The sequence below is a fragment of the Physeter macrocephalus genome, chromosome 15 (assembly GCF_002837175.3).
Source record: "Physeter macrocephalus isolate SW-GA chromosome 15, ASM283717v5, whole genome shotgun sequence".
In the NCBI taxonomy this organism is placed as follows: domain Eukaryota; kingdom Metazoa; phylum Chordata; class Mammalia; order Artiodactyla; family Physeteridae; genus Physeter; species Physeter macrocephalus.
The window spans coordinates 11,215,782-11,228,728 of NC_041228.1; the positions used below are offsets into that span (position 1 = coordinate 11,215,782).

The 12,947-nt window shown below is 41.1% G+C and overlaps 1 non-coding gene across 1 annotated transcript; it reads left to right on the plus strand.

Moving 5' to 3' along the window:
- Positions 1-234: 234 nt before the first annotated feature.
- Positions 235-307, plus strand: TRNAG-UCC (transfer RNA glycine (anticodon UCC)). Its single transcript has one exon. It is a non-coding gene; the product is annotated as a tRNA-Gly (tRNA).
- The last annotated feature ends 12,640 nt before the right edge of the window (positions 308-12,947 follow it).

A 12,947-nucleotide genomic window follows, 5' to 3' on the forward strand; every position in this document is an offset into this window, starting at 1 on the left:
TATCAAATATAATCAAAGGAGATCATCCCCCACCCATTTCTAGCCGTTAATTTTTCTGTTCTCTAAAATGAGGGTGTTGGTTCATTTATCAATAAACATTTATTGAGGACCTATTGCATGCCAGGTTCTGTGCTAAGCACTAAGAATAGAGAAGTTAGAACAGATAATTTTCATTATTATGAGCTACTTTCATCTAAGCCCCTCCCCTACTAAGCTTAAAAGTGCCTGAGGACTTCCCTGGTGGTCCAGTGGTTAAGACTCTGCACTTCCACTGCAGAGGGCACAGGTTCGATCCCTGGTTGGGGAACTAAGATTCCACATGCCGCACGGCCAAAAAAATAAATAAATAAACTGCCTGGGAATCCATTAGAAAGTCGTACCCCTAGGTTGAGACATCTCCAAAGTGCAATATTTCCGTTTTGGAAGAAGGGAGACAGCAAATTAAGATATTATCTGATTTCTTTTCACCCAGTTACTTTTCAGAGGGGCACCTGTCCAAAAGAAAATAAGATACAGAACAAAGGAGTACTGAAAAACAAAAAAGGATGGATATTTTAAGAACTGAAAACCAAAAAAATGTTAGAGTTCGGAAGTACCTAAGAGTTAGCTAAGAAATATGAAGTTGACAGAGGTCAAGGTGCATACTCATGGTAACACAGTAAGTTAGTAGCAAACTGAAAGCTGTAATTCTAATCCCCTCGTTATCTTGACTTCTGTCTAGAATTCTTTCCCTCATCTGTGTTAGTTAGTAATCGCATTCAGTTACTAATAATAACTATTGATTGTACAGCTCTGCTAATTGCATGTGTATGTGTATGGCTGCTAATATGCCATTATAGTGCAAAACCCAATATAATGTCATAAACACATAAAGATTTATCCACTCACATAAAATCTAGAGATAGGCAGTCAGTCCACAGCTGCTGTCAGGGACCCAGACTCCTCCTGTCACTCTGTTCTACCCTTTCTGGTGTGTAGCTACAACCTTCAGTCACAAGAAGGCTGCTGGAGCTCCAGCTCTCACGCAGTCTTCAATTAGGCACATTTCTGTCTGGTATCTATTTGGGTTTTATTACTAAGTGGAAGAAAACGAATATTAAGTAGGAACTTTGTAGTTTATACCACATCATTGTTCAGAGACAATTTTCCATGGGTTTTTTGTATTTCTGCACATCTTACAAGTAGAAGCTCTGCTTCCCTTTCTTCTAGACTGTTTTTTCCTGAATGTTTGTACAGCAAACAGCTGTGGAAGCTAGAAGTAGAAGGCAGAAGGCAGGTTTATTTGCTGTCCAATATAATAGAGTTAAATATTGGGGCAAAGGTTAGGCAATGCTTGCTGCCCACTATAAAGGATCCAAGTTCCCTAAACTCAGTATTCCTCCCCTGTAATGCTTCTTACTGTGTATGTAGACATCACATGGCCCTAATTGTGTCACCCATCCTATGGGAATTGAGGCTCAAGAACTTGGCTTAAGAAAATGATGTTACTCTGGTTACTGTTATTGCTATAAATAATCAACTGTCCTCTTTCTCTGACCCAGGAGTCTCCTCTCTTCAGCCAGCTGCCATGAAACTGGCAGGCTAACTTGTTAGCTTGCAAGTAGAGTAAAATCTTCGACTGTTCTTGACACTTACCCATACCTTGCTTTGCACGATACAATATCTAAGCGGTCTAACTCCTGGTCATCTAGAATAGAGTAGGTGACCAATACATACCTGAATAAACAAATAAATGACTAAGTGAAAACCCTCAAAGGATATTTTAATGCCTCAGGCCACTTGGTATGACGCCCTGGCTACAGCCCTCATGAGCCTCACCACCTTCAGCAAAGTCACTTACCCTGTCTAACCTCAGCTTCTTAAACCAGTAGTCGGCATTTACTGCTTTCACTTGCTCAAGCTTTGTTTACTCCCTAACCTACTACTGCCATTTGGCTTTGGGCCTCATCACTTCACAAAACTTCTCTTCCATGGTCTCCGGTGACCTACTAACTGCCACAGCCAGCTGACCCTCTTTCACTCCATGTCTCATTCCCTGTTGCTCTGTTGACATTTAACTCTTTAAAATTCTTTTGTCCCTTGCCTCAGTGAACTTTCTGTCTGGTTTCCCTTAATCATCCAGTAAACGATTTCTCTCTCTTTTTCCTTTTTTCACCCTTAAATGTTGGCATGCCATGAGTTTCCATCCTCTACCTAGCTCTCTTCTCACTCTATAGAATAAAGTCTACCCTTTTTTTTTTCTTACAAAAAACATATCTATTTACCATTTGTGTGCTAATAACTTTCAAATCTCTATCTCTAGCCCAAACTGCTCTCCTAAACTCCAAACCTATATTTTAAATCCCTCATTCACTATCTCTACCTGGAGGTACAAATGGAATTTCAAATGAAAACACATTCAAAGACAAACTTATTTATTTTCATCCCTTCTGGAAACCTGTTGGACCTGGAATTCCTTTCTTGATGAATGGTATCACCATCCATATTTTTTCATGTCAGAAACCTTAACAACCCTGGTCAACATTCCCTTTGGGTTCTCATAAATCTCTCATAAATAGCTCTCAGAACCCTTGTCTTCCCTTTCCACTGCATCTACATTAATTTAGTCCCTCATTATCTCTAAATTTTACCCTACCCTCAAACTGTGTCTCTAAAATCTATTGGATCACAGTTTCCAACAAGCCACCAGAATGAACCTAAAGAACAAAAGTCTCATAATACTGCTGCCCTGATTAAAATCCTTTGTTGGCTTTTCTTGGGCAGAACAGGAGAAAGTCAGACTCTTTAGCATGATACCCAAGCCCTCTCTAAATCTGTCTCTGGCCTGCCTCTTCAGCTTTACATCCTATTTCTCTCCATCTTATAGGCTCTGCCCCAGTCATAATGGACTACTCACTGTTTCCAGCTTGTCCCCTGGTAGATCAGACCTCTGCACCTCCAGACTGACTGATTCTTCACCTGTAATTCAACATGACCTCCCAATCCAGCCCAGGGAATCTTTTATCTTCGAAAAACCAGCTCAACTTGCTCTAGCCCTGGGGAGTGTACCTAGAACTATCAAACCCTCACTCTTAGGAATGGCTAATTACTCCCTGCTCTCTGCTTCTCTCTACCTTGAAGAACCTTTTTTTTTTTAGCATTTATCATATCACACTCTACTTACTGGAGCACAGATCCAGGTTCACAGAAGAGGTTCAATAAAAGTACTTTAAATAGTAAGAAAGTTGGAGAGTTGGGGTAGTACTAGCGAAAAGGCAGTTACTGAAGTCAAATGAAAGGAAGAAAGGGCACAATTTACCTTCTTCATAGTTTGCCCCAAATAAACCCTAGGATGTTCTTGCGCAATTTTCACCCTCCTGGGCCCCAAAATAAGAAATCAAGTCCACCAAGAAGTAACGAATTGGGAATTGCACATGCAAGTACAGCATCCACCTCCCAGTCCGTCCAGAGATAAGTCAATGGGGAAAAGGGCAGCTAGAAAGCAATGGACTGTCTTGAACAACACACATGAAGAACATATTGTGAACATTGGGAAACTTCCTGGTTCAGAAACACAGTCTGGCTTAGACGAGGCTGTATGTGAAGAGTAGGAGAAAGGGCATTACCAGGATAAAGAGTCAGAAGGCTCGAGTGAAGTGTCACTCCCAAACTTGTTAACTCCTGCGTCCTTGGGCAGCTTCCTTCACCTCTCTAAGTCTCAGTTTCCCCATATGTAAAATGGGAATAAAAAGTATACCTACTGCATGGATTTACTAAGAAGATCAAAAAAGAAAATGTGCACAGAGTGCTTTCAAAGTGTCCAGAACAGGGGTACGTGCTAAATAAATGTTAACCATTGTTTATAGTAAAAGCAGTGATATACTCTAGCTCTGCTGGTGATTTCCGGGCCCTCCCTCATTAGGAAATCAATGGGACCCTTAGTCAGGTTTAACTAAGGGAAATGTTTCTGTCTTTACTCCATTTCAATCTTCCTATTCTTTCTTTATGCACATCCTGTAAAGCCCACTGATGTCTTTTATGCCACCCAACATTTTCATCTCATATTGTCTACACGCATATGGTTGCTTTCTTTATTAGCAGTTTTATACTACCTGCAATAAACTCTCAGTCTTTCTGTGATCATTTTCTCAGAGTTGGAACTTTAGGCACAGTCTTCGTCTATTGTATTACAAATACTCACCTCCCTACTTGATATTTCCACTTGTGTGTTCCGCAGACAGCTTAAACTTCACAAGTTTAAATTTGAACTCAATTTCTTCTTCCAAATGCAGATCCCCTCCTATGTCTTATAATAGCGGATAAAAACTTCTTACCATTCACAGCACAGACTCCAAAGCCAGACTGTTTGAGTTAAACTCCTGGCTCCAATGGTAACTTGCTGTGTGACCTGGGGTAAACTATTAATCCCTCTGTGCCACATTTTTCTCATCTGATATTTATATTACTTAACTTTAACTCATAGGGTTTTATAAGGATTACATGAATGACCATACAGCAAATGCTTATAACAGTCCCTGGTACATGGCAATTATTATATATACAAGTAGCAACTCACCAAGCAAACTAACCTGGAAACCATCCTTGTACTCCCACACACAAGCGATCACTTGCTAAGTAATAAATTTCTCAACTATATCCACATCAATTACCTTTCATTACCTTTGTTTATACCCCATCATCTTTCATCTGAACTAGTACAACAGGCTCTTAAATGGTCCACTCATTTGTTAATCTACCAGGCAACAAATATATATTCACTCCTTTGGAGCTGACATTGTGCTAGAGAGTGGGAAGCGATAATGGATTGCCACTGTCTTCACGTCAAAGTTAGAACTTCCAGCGTGCCATGATCTGGCCCTATTCACCGCTCCATCCTGTTTACTCCCCACTCCCTGTTTCAACCTTAAGTACAAGCTTTTAACTCTGCTTTTTACAGAAGGTGCCATGTGCCTTCTTTCCTCTGGGCCCTTGCACCTGCCGTTTCCTCTGACCCCCTCCAACTCCATGCTACCCATACCCTTTCCCATAGCGAATTCCTATGGGCTGTTTAGTTTTTAGCAGGAAGTTTTTCCTGATCCCCAGACCTATATTCCCATAGCACATAGAACTATCATGAGACAAAATTAAGTGACACTGTAATTTCTGGTTTATTTATCTGCTCCAAACACTATAGGGTGTATCTGTTGAAGAAACGCTAGCTGATTTAACAAATAAACTCCAAAACTTCAGTGGCTTATATTTTCACACGCAGTCAAAGTGTATTTTTTGCCCATGTTAGCAGTTGGATGCAGGTGTTAATTGCCAGCAGTTAGTTTTCCACAGGTGAGTCAGGTCATCATGGTACCCAAGTCATCTAGGAGACTGTTCATCCAGGAAAGGAGGAGAAAGAAAGTGTAGAAGGCACATCTCCTCCTTAGGCTGCTTGCCCTGGAAGTGCAGGACATCCCCTCTGTTCATTCTGTTGGCATGAGCTCACTTTAAGGCCTCATGTGACTTTGAAGGAGGCTGAGAAAAGTAATCTCTGTCCGGACAGCCTCTTTCCAGTAACAACTCTCGTCTCTGGAAGGGGAGGCATATATCTCTGATGGACAGCTGGTCATCTGTACTACAGTTGATAAATTCCATGAAGCCAGGGACTGTGCCTCGCTTATTGTTTGTTTTCTCTGTCTAACATAGCGCATAGCACAGAGGAGATTCTCAGTAAATATGTGAAATAAAATGGTGCTTTACCCCTCTGGCTCTGCTTGCCCTATTCCTAATCACACAGATACAGGGAGATTGTCTAGGTCTCAAATTTTATAATGAAACTTTTTAAACCTAGAAACATCACCTCTCAAGTCCTGGGGCATCTCAGTTTCCCTCTGCCTCTCTGCTCTAAGCACTTGTGGATCACCTCAGGTTATAGCTAAAGAGGGCGCATCATGTTCCCTTCCAATTGGTGGTGGGAGGGTGCTTGTCCACTGGGCAAAATATTGGATTTGCTATTTCCTGAGATTCACCATCAAAGATCTTTTCCACAGACTGCAGGTTTCTGAGGTGGAGGGAAGGAATAACTAACTGATTAATTCTTTCACTGCCAATTCAAGGAGGACTTCATTTGAACTTGGAGGTACCTCAAAGGGACCCCCAAAATCCTCTGGTCTGTGGATGGCAAATCATATTATATATGACAATTATATATGATACCAACCCCTTAGTATCTATGGCAAGCATCACTAATCATACATCTTTTCCACCAAGCCTGTCTGTGGCTTCAAAATGATTTTCAACACAGAGACTCAGACTTTTGATTCACAACTTATTGGAGTTGGCACTGAGGTGACTCATGAAGTAAAGAGAGATGTAGTAACTTTATAAAAATCACACAGAAATTGGCAGCAGAGCTAAAACCAAAATTGAGGGAATCAGTCAGTGGTTCCAAAGCAAAAGGAACCCCTCTGGGGTTCTGATGTGGGTTGGGCAAGTGATGTGGTCCTGTGCCCTAAAGACAAGTGGTGTGTCTCACAGTTTGGCTGAGGGCATTCTCTGGCATTTAGGAAGGTCTTGAATTTGGGGGGTTACAACATACTCATTTCTCAGCGGCACCCAATTGCCATAAAATGCAGTTACGATCCTGGGCCCTAGAAACAGGCAGGTAGATATTTCAGTCTATTCAGACACTGAGAGGCTGGGCGAACTTGGGCAGGTTGTTATGCTGCTTAATAAAGTCTCAGCTGCTTCCTTTGAAGAAAAGAGAATAGTGTTTTTGAGGTGAGATTAGATGACCCCTGTGAAGCTTTGAACACAGTATACAGTGGGTATCGTAGGTATTGCCCAACTTCGGGGTCCCACACGTTGTCAGGAAAACAAGTGTTTTAGCAGCTTAAGAGTAAGATGAAAAGAGTACCTCCACGTTCTCCAGCATCCCAGTTCTAATTCTGGCTTTTCTGCTCTCATGTTTTGATTTGGGGTGAATCACTTTGCTCTCTGGTTCTCAGTTTTCTGAGTGGGAAGATTGGAAAAAGATCTTAAAGTCTCCTTTCATCTCTAAACTCTTATGATTCTATGTTCTCTCACTATATGAGTCCTCAGAATTTTGTTTCCTGAGCTATTTTCCTCAGTTGAGAAAAAATTAGGACGAGGGCCACTAACCAGTTTTATTTTGGGTGTAATGGCCAGTCACCCTTGCACATGGCATTTGAGACGAATCTCCATGAGCAAAGTCTGCTCCAAGTATGACTTCAGCCTGCTAGCCCCACAAAGCCATTGGCTGCTGCCAGCAGGAATGGAGGATAATTCCAGCCCTGAGGCAACTGTTTCATTATAATTCATGGACATGGCGGGGAGGGGCATGTCCCTAGGGCATATCCTTGTACCCACCCCAAAGAGGTTATCCTAGGTAAAGGCTCTCTAAGGAGAAATATTGGTAGAAATGTATGGCAGAACTGTAGCTTCCAACTTCCAGGCAAAGAGCCACCACAAAGTGAAAAAGCAGAAAAAAGCTTCTGGGTGTTTTTTGGAAGGTAAGTACCTTGGTCATTTCTTTTTGGACCATAAATCACTTTATGCCAAGCCTGGTTGCTGGGTGCTGGACATACAGAGATGGCAAAGATGCAAAACTATGGTCCCCTTTTTTAAGGAGATCACAGTTTACTAGGGCGGGTATGCCAGTAACTAGGGCAACCTTATTACTGTAATACATAATATCATGGGCAGTTGCCTACAGATTAAAATTATGATTTTAGCAAGAGAAGTTGTCATCTACTTCAGATTATAGATGGAAATGATAAATTATCCAGAATCACTAAGCAGAGCTTCCCTTAGAAGAGCATAATTCAATTAGTCTCGCCAATGATGACTTCCCCTTATAGGAGGATACAAGGGAAGAAGGCTTGACTGTATTGGAAGAAAAGAGAGCCAAGACCTGGGAGAAGGAGCATCACCAGAGAGACAAGAAGTGGATTGTTTCTGAGTTGATAATGTGGAAGTTTCTAGAAATTGTCCTCACTTAGGTGCCCTGAGACTAGTCTGTGCTGCTAGCTGTATGTGAAAACCAAAAGATCTAATTGCTAGAGCTGTATTCCTTTTGGCTGTAGCCTAGTAGATGTTTTCCTACTGAACTGTAGCTCCTTGGAATTTTCTGGAGCTACTTTTTCTTTTTTTTTTTTTTTAAATTCCTGGACCTACCTATAGAATAGATTGAAAGGCAGGGAAAGCTCCTTACCTCTTCTTAAGTCAGTTAATCTATGCTAGGGTAACACTAAACACTAATATAGCAGTGACTTAATGCAAGTTTCCCACCCATATCACAGTCCAGTGAGAGTTGGGTTGCTCACCTTCATCCTGAAACCCTGCCCCTGGAGCTCATTTTACATTGCCTTGGAAAGGAAAAGAGAGCTGGAGGGTCAGGTTTTTATTTATTTATTTTTTTAAAGTCTTTATTGAATTTGTTACAATATTGCTTCTGTTTTATGTTTTAGTTTTTTGGCTGCAAGGCATGTGGGATCTTAGCTCCCCGACCAGGGAACGAACCCACACCCCCTGCACTGGGAGGCAAAGTCTTAACCACTGGACTTCCAGGGAAGTCCCGAGGGTCAGGTTTTTAAAGACCATGCCTAGAGTGCCTTACATCATTTCCATGCACATTGCTTTGTCCAAAAGTCAGTCATACGACCCCAACCTACTTGCAGTGGAGATTGGGAAATGTCTTGCTACTTTCTCAAGGAGAGAAAACAGTGTGGGGAACATGTAGCATTTGTTCCTGCCATACTCCCATGTTTACCCCAAGCATTTCTCCAGTCCTTTGTTACATGGTCCCAAGCCCTTTGTATTTTCTGCTGATGAGACTTGAATACCTGTGTGTTTCTGATCTGACTTGAAACAATCAAGCAGCAACACAGTTTCCCTGAGTATTGTTCTACAAAAGTCCCAATCCCCACTGCCTTAGCCACTAAAGAAAGAGGAAAATGAAAAGTCTTTGATTCCAAAGGCCTTGTACAATTCAGCTGGAGCTCTTCTGCAGGACACCAAGTTATTATAACATCTGTGGCCATCATTGGAGCCATGGAATTCCCTGCAGCTGGGGTTTGGACGCAACCTGCCCAGGCCAGCTTCTGTCAATCCACCAGCATGCCTATGCCACAGAAAGTACACTGAAGTGAGACCAAGCCAAGTGGACCGCCTACCATCCAAAGGCACTTAGAGTCACCTGAGACCCCAAACTTTGTAGAAGTTAGAACAAAAGAAACTTGGAGAAGTCTGAACTGCTGGTTCTCTAGCTATTAGACAGGTGAGGGAGAAACAGAAACTCTAAATTTATGCATTCTTAGTATAGAAAGGGGTACATTCATTGTACCACAAACTTTACAGGGAAAAACTCTAGTTATAGTAATGTGATCTCATTAAATGTTAATGTAATGTGGAAAGAGAAGTTTTCATGGAGGCAATAACATGTTAAAACTTTAAAAAAGAGTAAGATTTTGCCAAGTTGTTCTGGGAAAGGGGGAGGGAGAAAGCACAATCCAGGCAGAGGAGTAGCATATGGCATGGAATTATGAAAGAGTGTACTCCTTACCCCTTGGGAATAATCTGGAGGCCAAAAGCTAAATTATTCACCCCCAAAGAATCTGATGACCTTTACATTGGCTTATTGGGGCTTCAGAGTCACTCTCTGATCCATGATGCTCCCTTGCAGAGTGGCTGTCAGTGACCTGAAGGAAAAGACAGAGCAGAGCATCTGGGAACACTGACCATAGGCTGGGCTGATTTGGCCTCAGAAAGGTCAGAGGGTGGTCCTGTGGTGAGTCCCTAAGACAAACCCATGCGAGAGCAGCCACAAAGAGCCAGAGGGAAAGCCACGCCTCCCTTAGTATGAAAAGGTGGACAAGAGGGTCTTCTCCATTCATAGAAGAAAGAAAAGACTCTTGGGCAGTGCTTCATAATAAACATAAAGAGAAAGACCAAGAAAACGATACCTGCCCTTCACATGGCTTTCAAAATCGGATTTTATTTACTCTTCTTTCAAGTAACACGAAGCAAGGGCGCCACATCTTTTTGGATACTCAACACCTGATGGTTTAGTCCTCACAAGAATTCTCAAAGTGAACACCGACATTTCCATCTTCTTGATAAGGAAACTGGGGCTTTGAAAGTGTGAAGGATTTGTTCATGGTCTCCCAGTTTGTCTGGGGAAGAGCCAGGATCACACCCCAGATGATCTGAGTCCAAAGCCCAAGCCATGTTCACCAGGTGGTCAGAATGAGCTACTGTACATCCTGAGAGTCGGACAAAGGCTTGGAGTGAAAATAAACGCCATTGGCTGGTTTCCTTTTGCTAAAAGGTGCATGTGGGAGAAGGCACAGTTAAGGTATCTGGGAGTTAATCGAAATTTACATTTTTCTTTCCCCTCAGGAAGGGATCATGGAGCATTCTCCAGCTTTTTCTCTAGAACATATGCTAATAACCTTTTTCTCCACTCGGCTTCAATCTTATTTTAATTTCTGGGTTCTTTTCATGCTGAGCATATTACAACATTCCAGCTCGCATGTCACCCATCTGCCTCAGCAGGGTGTCTTGAATGCACGCTGTGGTAGAGGAAAGGTTAGCACTAATTTCCTGTGATAAAGGAAGAATTTGCTTACCAACTATTAAACAGGAAAGTTCACTGTATTCATATGGCAGCTTACCTGTTCCTCTGTAGAATGGAACACGACTTAGTATTTTATTACCACCTAATTTCTTCTGTAAATGAATGAACACTTTCTGAATTTAATTCAGCTAAACAAACATGTACTGTGAGTCCACTCTGCAACAGACTCTGCTGTATGAGGGAATACAAAAAATGAGTCAGCATAGTCTGCGTTCAAGACTTGACAGTTCAGTTGAGTGAAGTCAGTAAGTAAGTGAACAGCATTCTGTGCAGTGGGGGTTAAAATAAAGATCTTTGGGTTCACTTAACAAGTCATTGAAAACCATCCATAAATACTGAACTGGCTGACCGCTAAAGTAACGAGTCTTTTTTAGGTATGGCTATTGAGTGTGAATTTTTTGTTTGGTGGCTATAAAGAAATACCTTGCACGCACGAGCTTTGATACTAGCCACAGCTCTTCCCTGAGGACAGAATGTCCTACAACCACTGAAGATGATGCCGGAATTTATAGAGTACTTGTTATAAGCCAGTTATGTCTAACAGTAAGTGCTCAATGAATGTTCACTGTTCTTTTTTTTTTTTTTAACATCTTTATTGGAGTATAATTGCTCTACAATGTTGTGTTAGTTTCTGCTGTATAACAAAGTGAATCAGCTATATGTATACATATATCCCCATATCCCCTCCTTCTTGCATCTCCCTCCCACCCTTCCTATCCCACCCCTCTTTAACTATTCTTATAGAGCTTTAATTAATCCACAAGCAACACTAGGTGGTAGATATAGTTATCACCCCAATTTTGCAGGTGAAGAAACTGAGACTAAGAAAGTTAATTAACTTGCCCAGAATCACACGAGATTTGTGGATCCATCTGACTTCTCCTAAGCTTGTTTTAAGCTTTATTAGGGCTGACCTGGGGATTGTTTAGCACCCCTTTACGGTGTGCCCTTTCTGACATCTGTAACAAAATCCCTGTGTATTCAACAAGGTCTCTACACTCTGGCTGGCATGAACTCAACCAATTCCCCAGCTCTATGTGAGCTTTGGCAAGTTTTTAGCTTAGAGCTCCCTGATAATTCTTCTTTCCATAAAGTTGCTCTTTGCCTAGTCTCATGGAGTTTCATCATATGCAAGTAGAAATTGCTGTTCATGGTGTCACAAGGGGACCTCGTGCAGATTTCTGGAGCACTTCATCTTCTCCCGTACTTTAACAAATCCCAGATGCCTCTTCTCCCCTAAATGGTCTCTTCCTCCTCAACTCAGGAGACGGCCAGTCTCTTTTAGAGCTTGCCTCTTACCCCACAGTTTGTAAATTGTCCCTAGGCAAAAAGCCAGGATGATGGTAGGGCTATAACCTAATTTGTTTCCCTTATTTGGTGAATCACAGTCCCACACTTCCTGTGGTCCAGTATTTGAAATTGTTGTTTTAAATATTTCATACCATTTTCTAGTGGTTTGTGTTAGGGAAGTCTGAAAAAGGTTACTTCTTCATGGCTGGCAGCAAATGTTTGCCCATCATGTAACAATATTCATGGTGTTTTGAATGAAAAAAGTACATTTTAGTGAAACATGTACAGTCTAGTCCTATTATGGAAAAATACAAATATATGTTAGGAAAAGATACCAAAAGATAGAACATGAAATGTTAATAGTGGTTTCTAGGTGGGTAAGATTGTAGCTGTTTTATTTTTTCTTCTTTTGGTCTCTGATTGGAAGCATACATTACTTAAGTAACATAAAAAGGAAAACTTTAGGGAAAAATTAAATGGTAAAATATACAGTACTCAGAAGCAAAACTGTATCTAAAATATGCCATCTATGCTCATTACTAGAGTTGCATTATACCAATCAGAATCAAGGATATTCTACTAGAAAACTTAATGGCACAATTTATGCGTCCAAGAATCAGTTACTGCTCTTTAATTTAATTCAGTTTTTTTTTCTTTTTCTCAGACTGAAAAAAGTTGACGCAAAGTGTTCCCTAATTGTTCACAATAGCTTCCTAAAATTTCAGCAATGCCTCCTTCTTACAAAGAGCTTCTGCTAAAGGTTGCTTTTGACACATTTGTCCCTCTTAAACCAAAAAGAAAGTTTTTCATTATATCAATCATTTGTTTAAAATTTGCTGTTTTATTTTTTTCCCTTTCACTCTGGCCTGTTCTATCCTAAAAAAGGAGATGAAATTTACTACTACTGATCAGACACTGTAGTCCCTTTCATAAACTTTGTCCTATCTGATCCTCAAAACAGCTCTGCAAAGTATTTTTTTTTTTTTTTTTTTTTTTTTTTTTTGGGGTATGGGGCCCCCCCTCTTTTGTG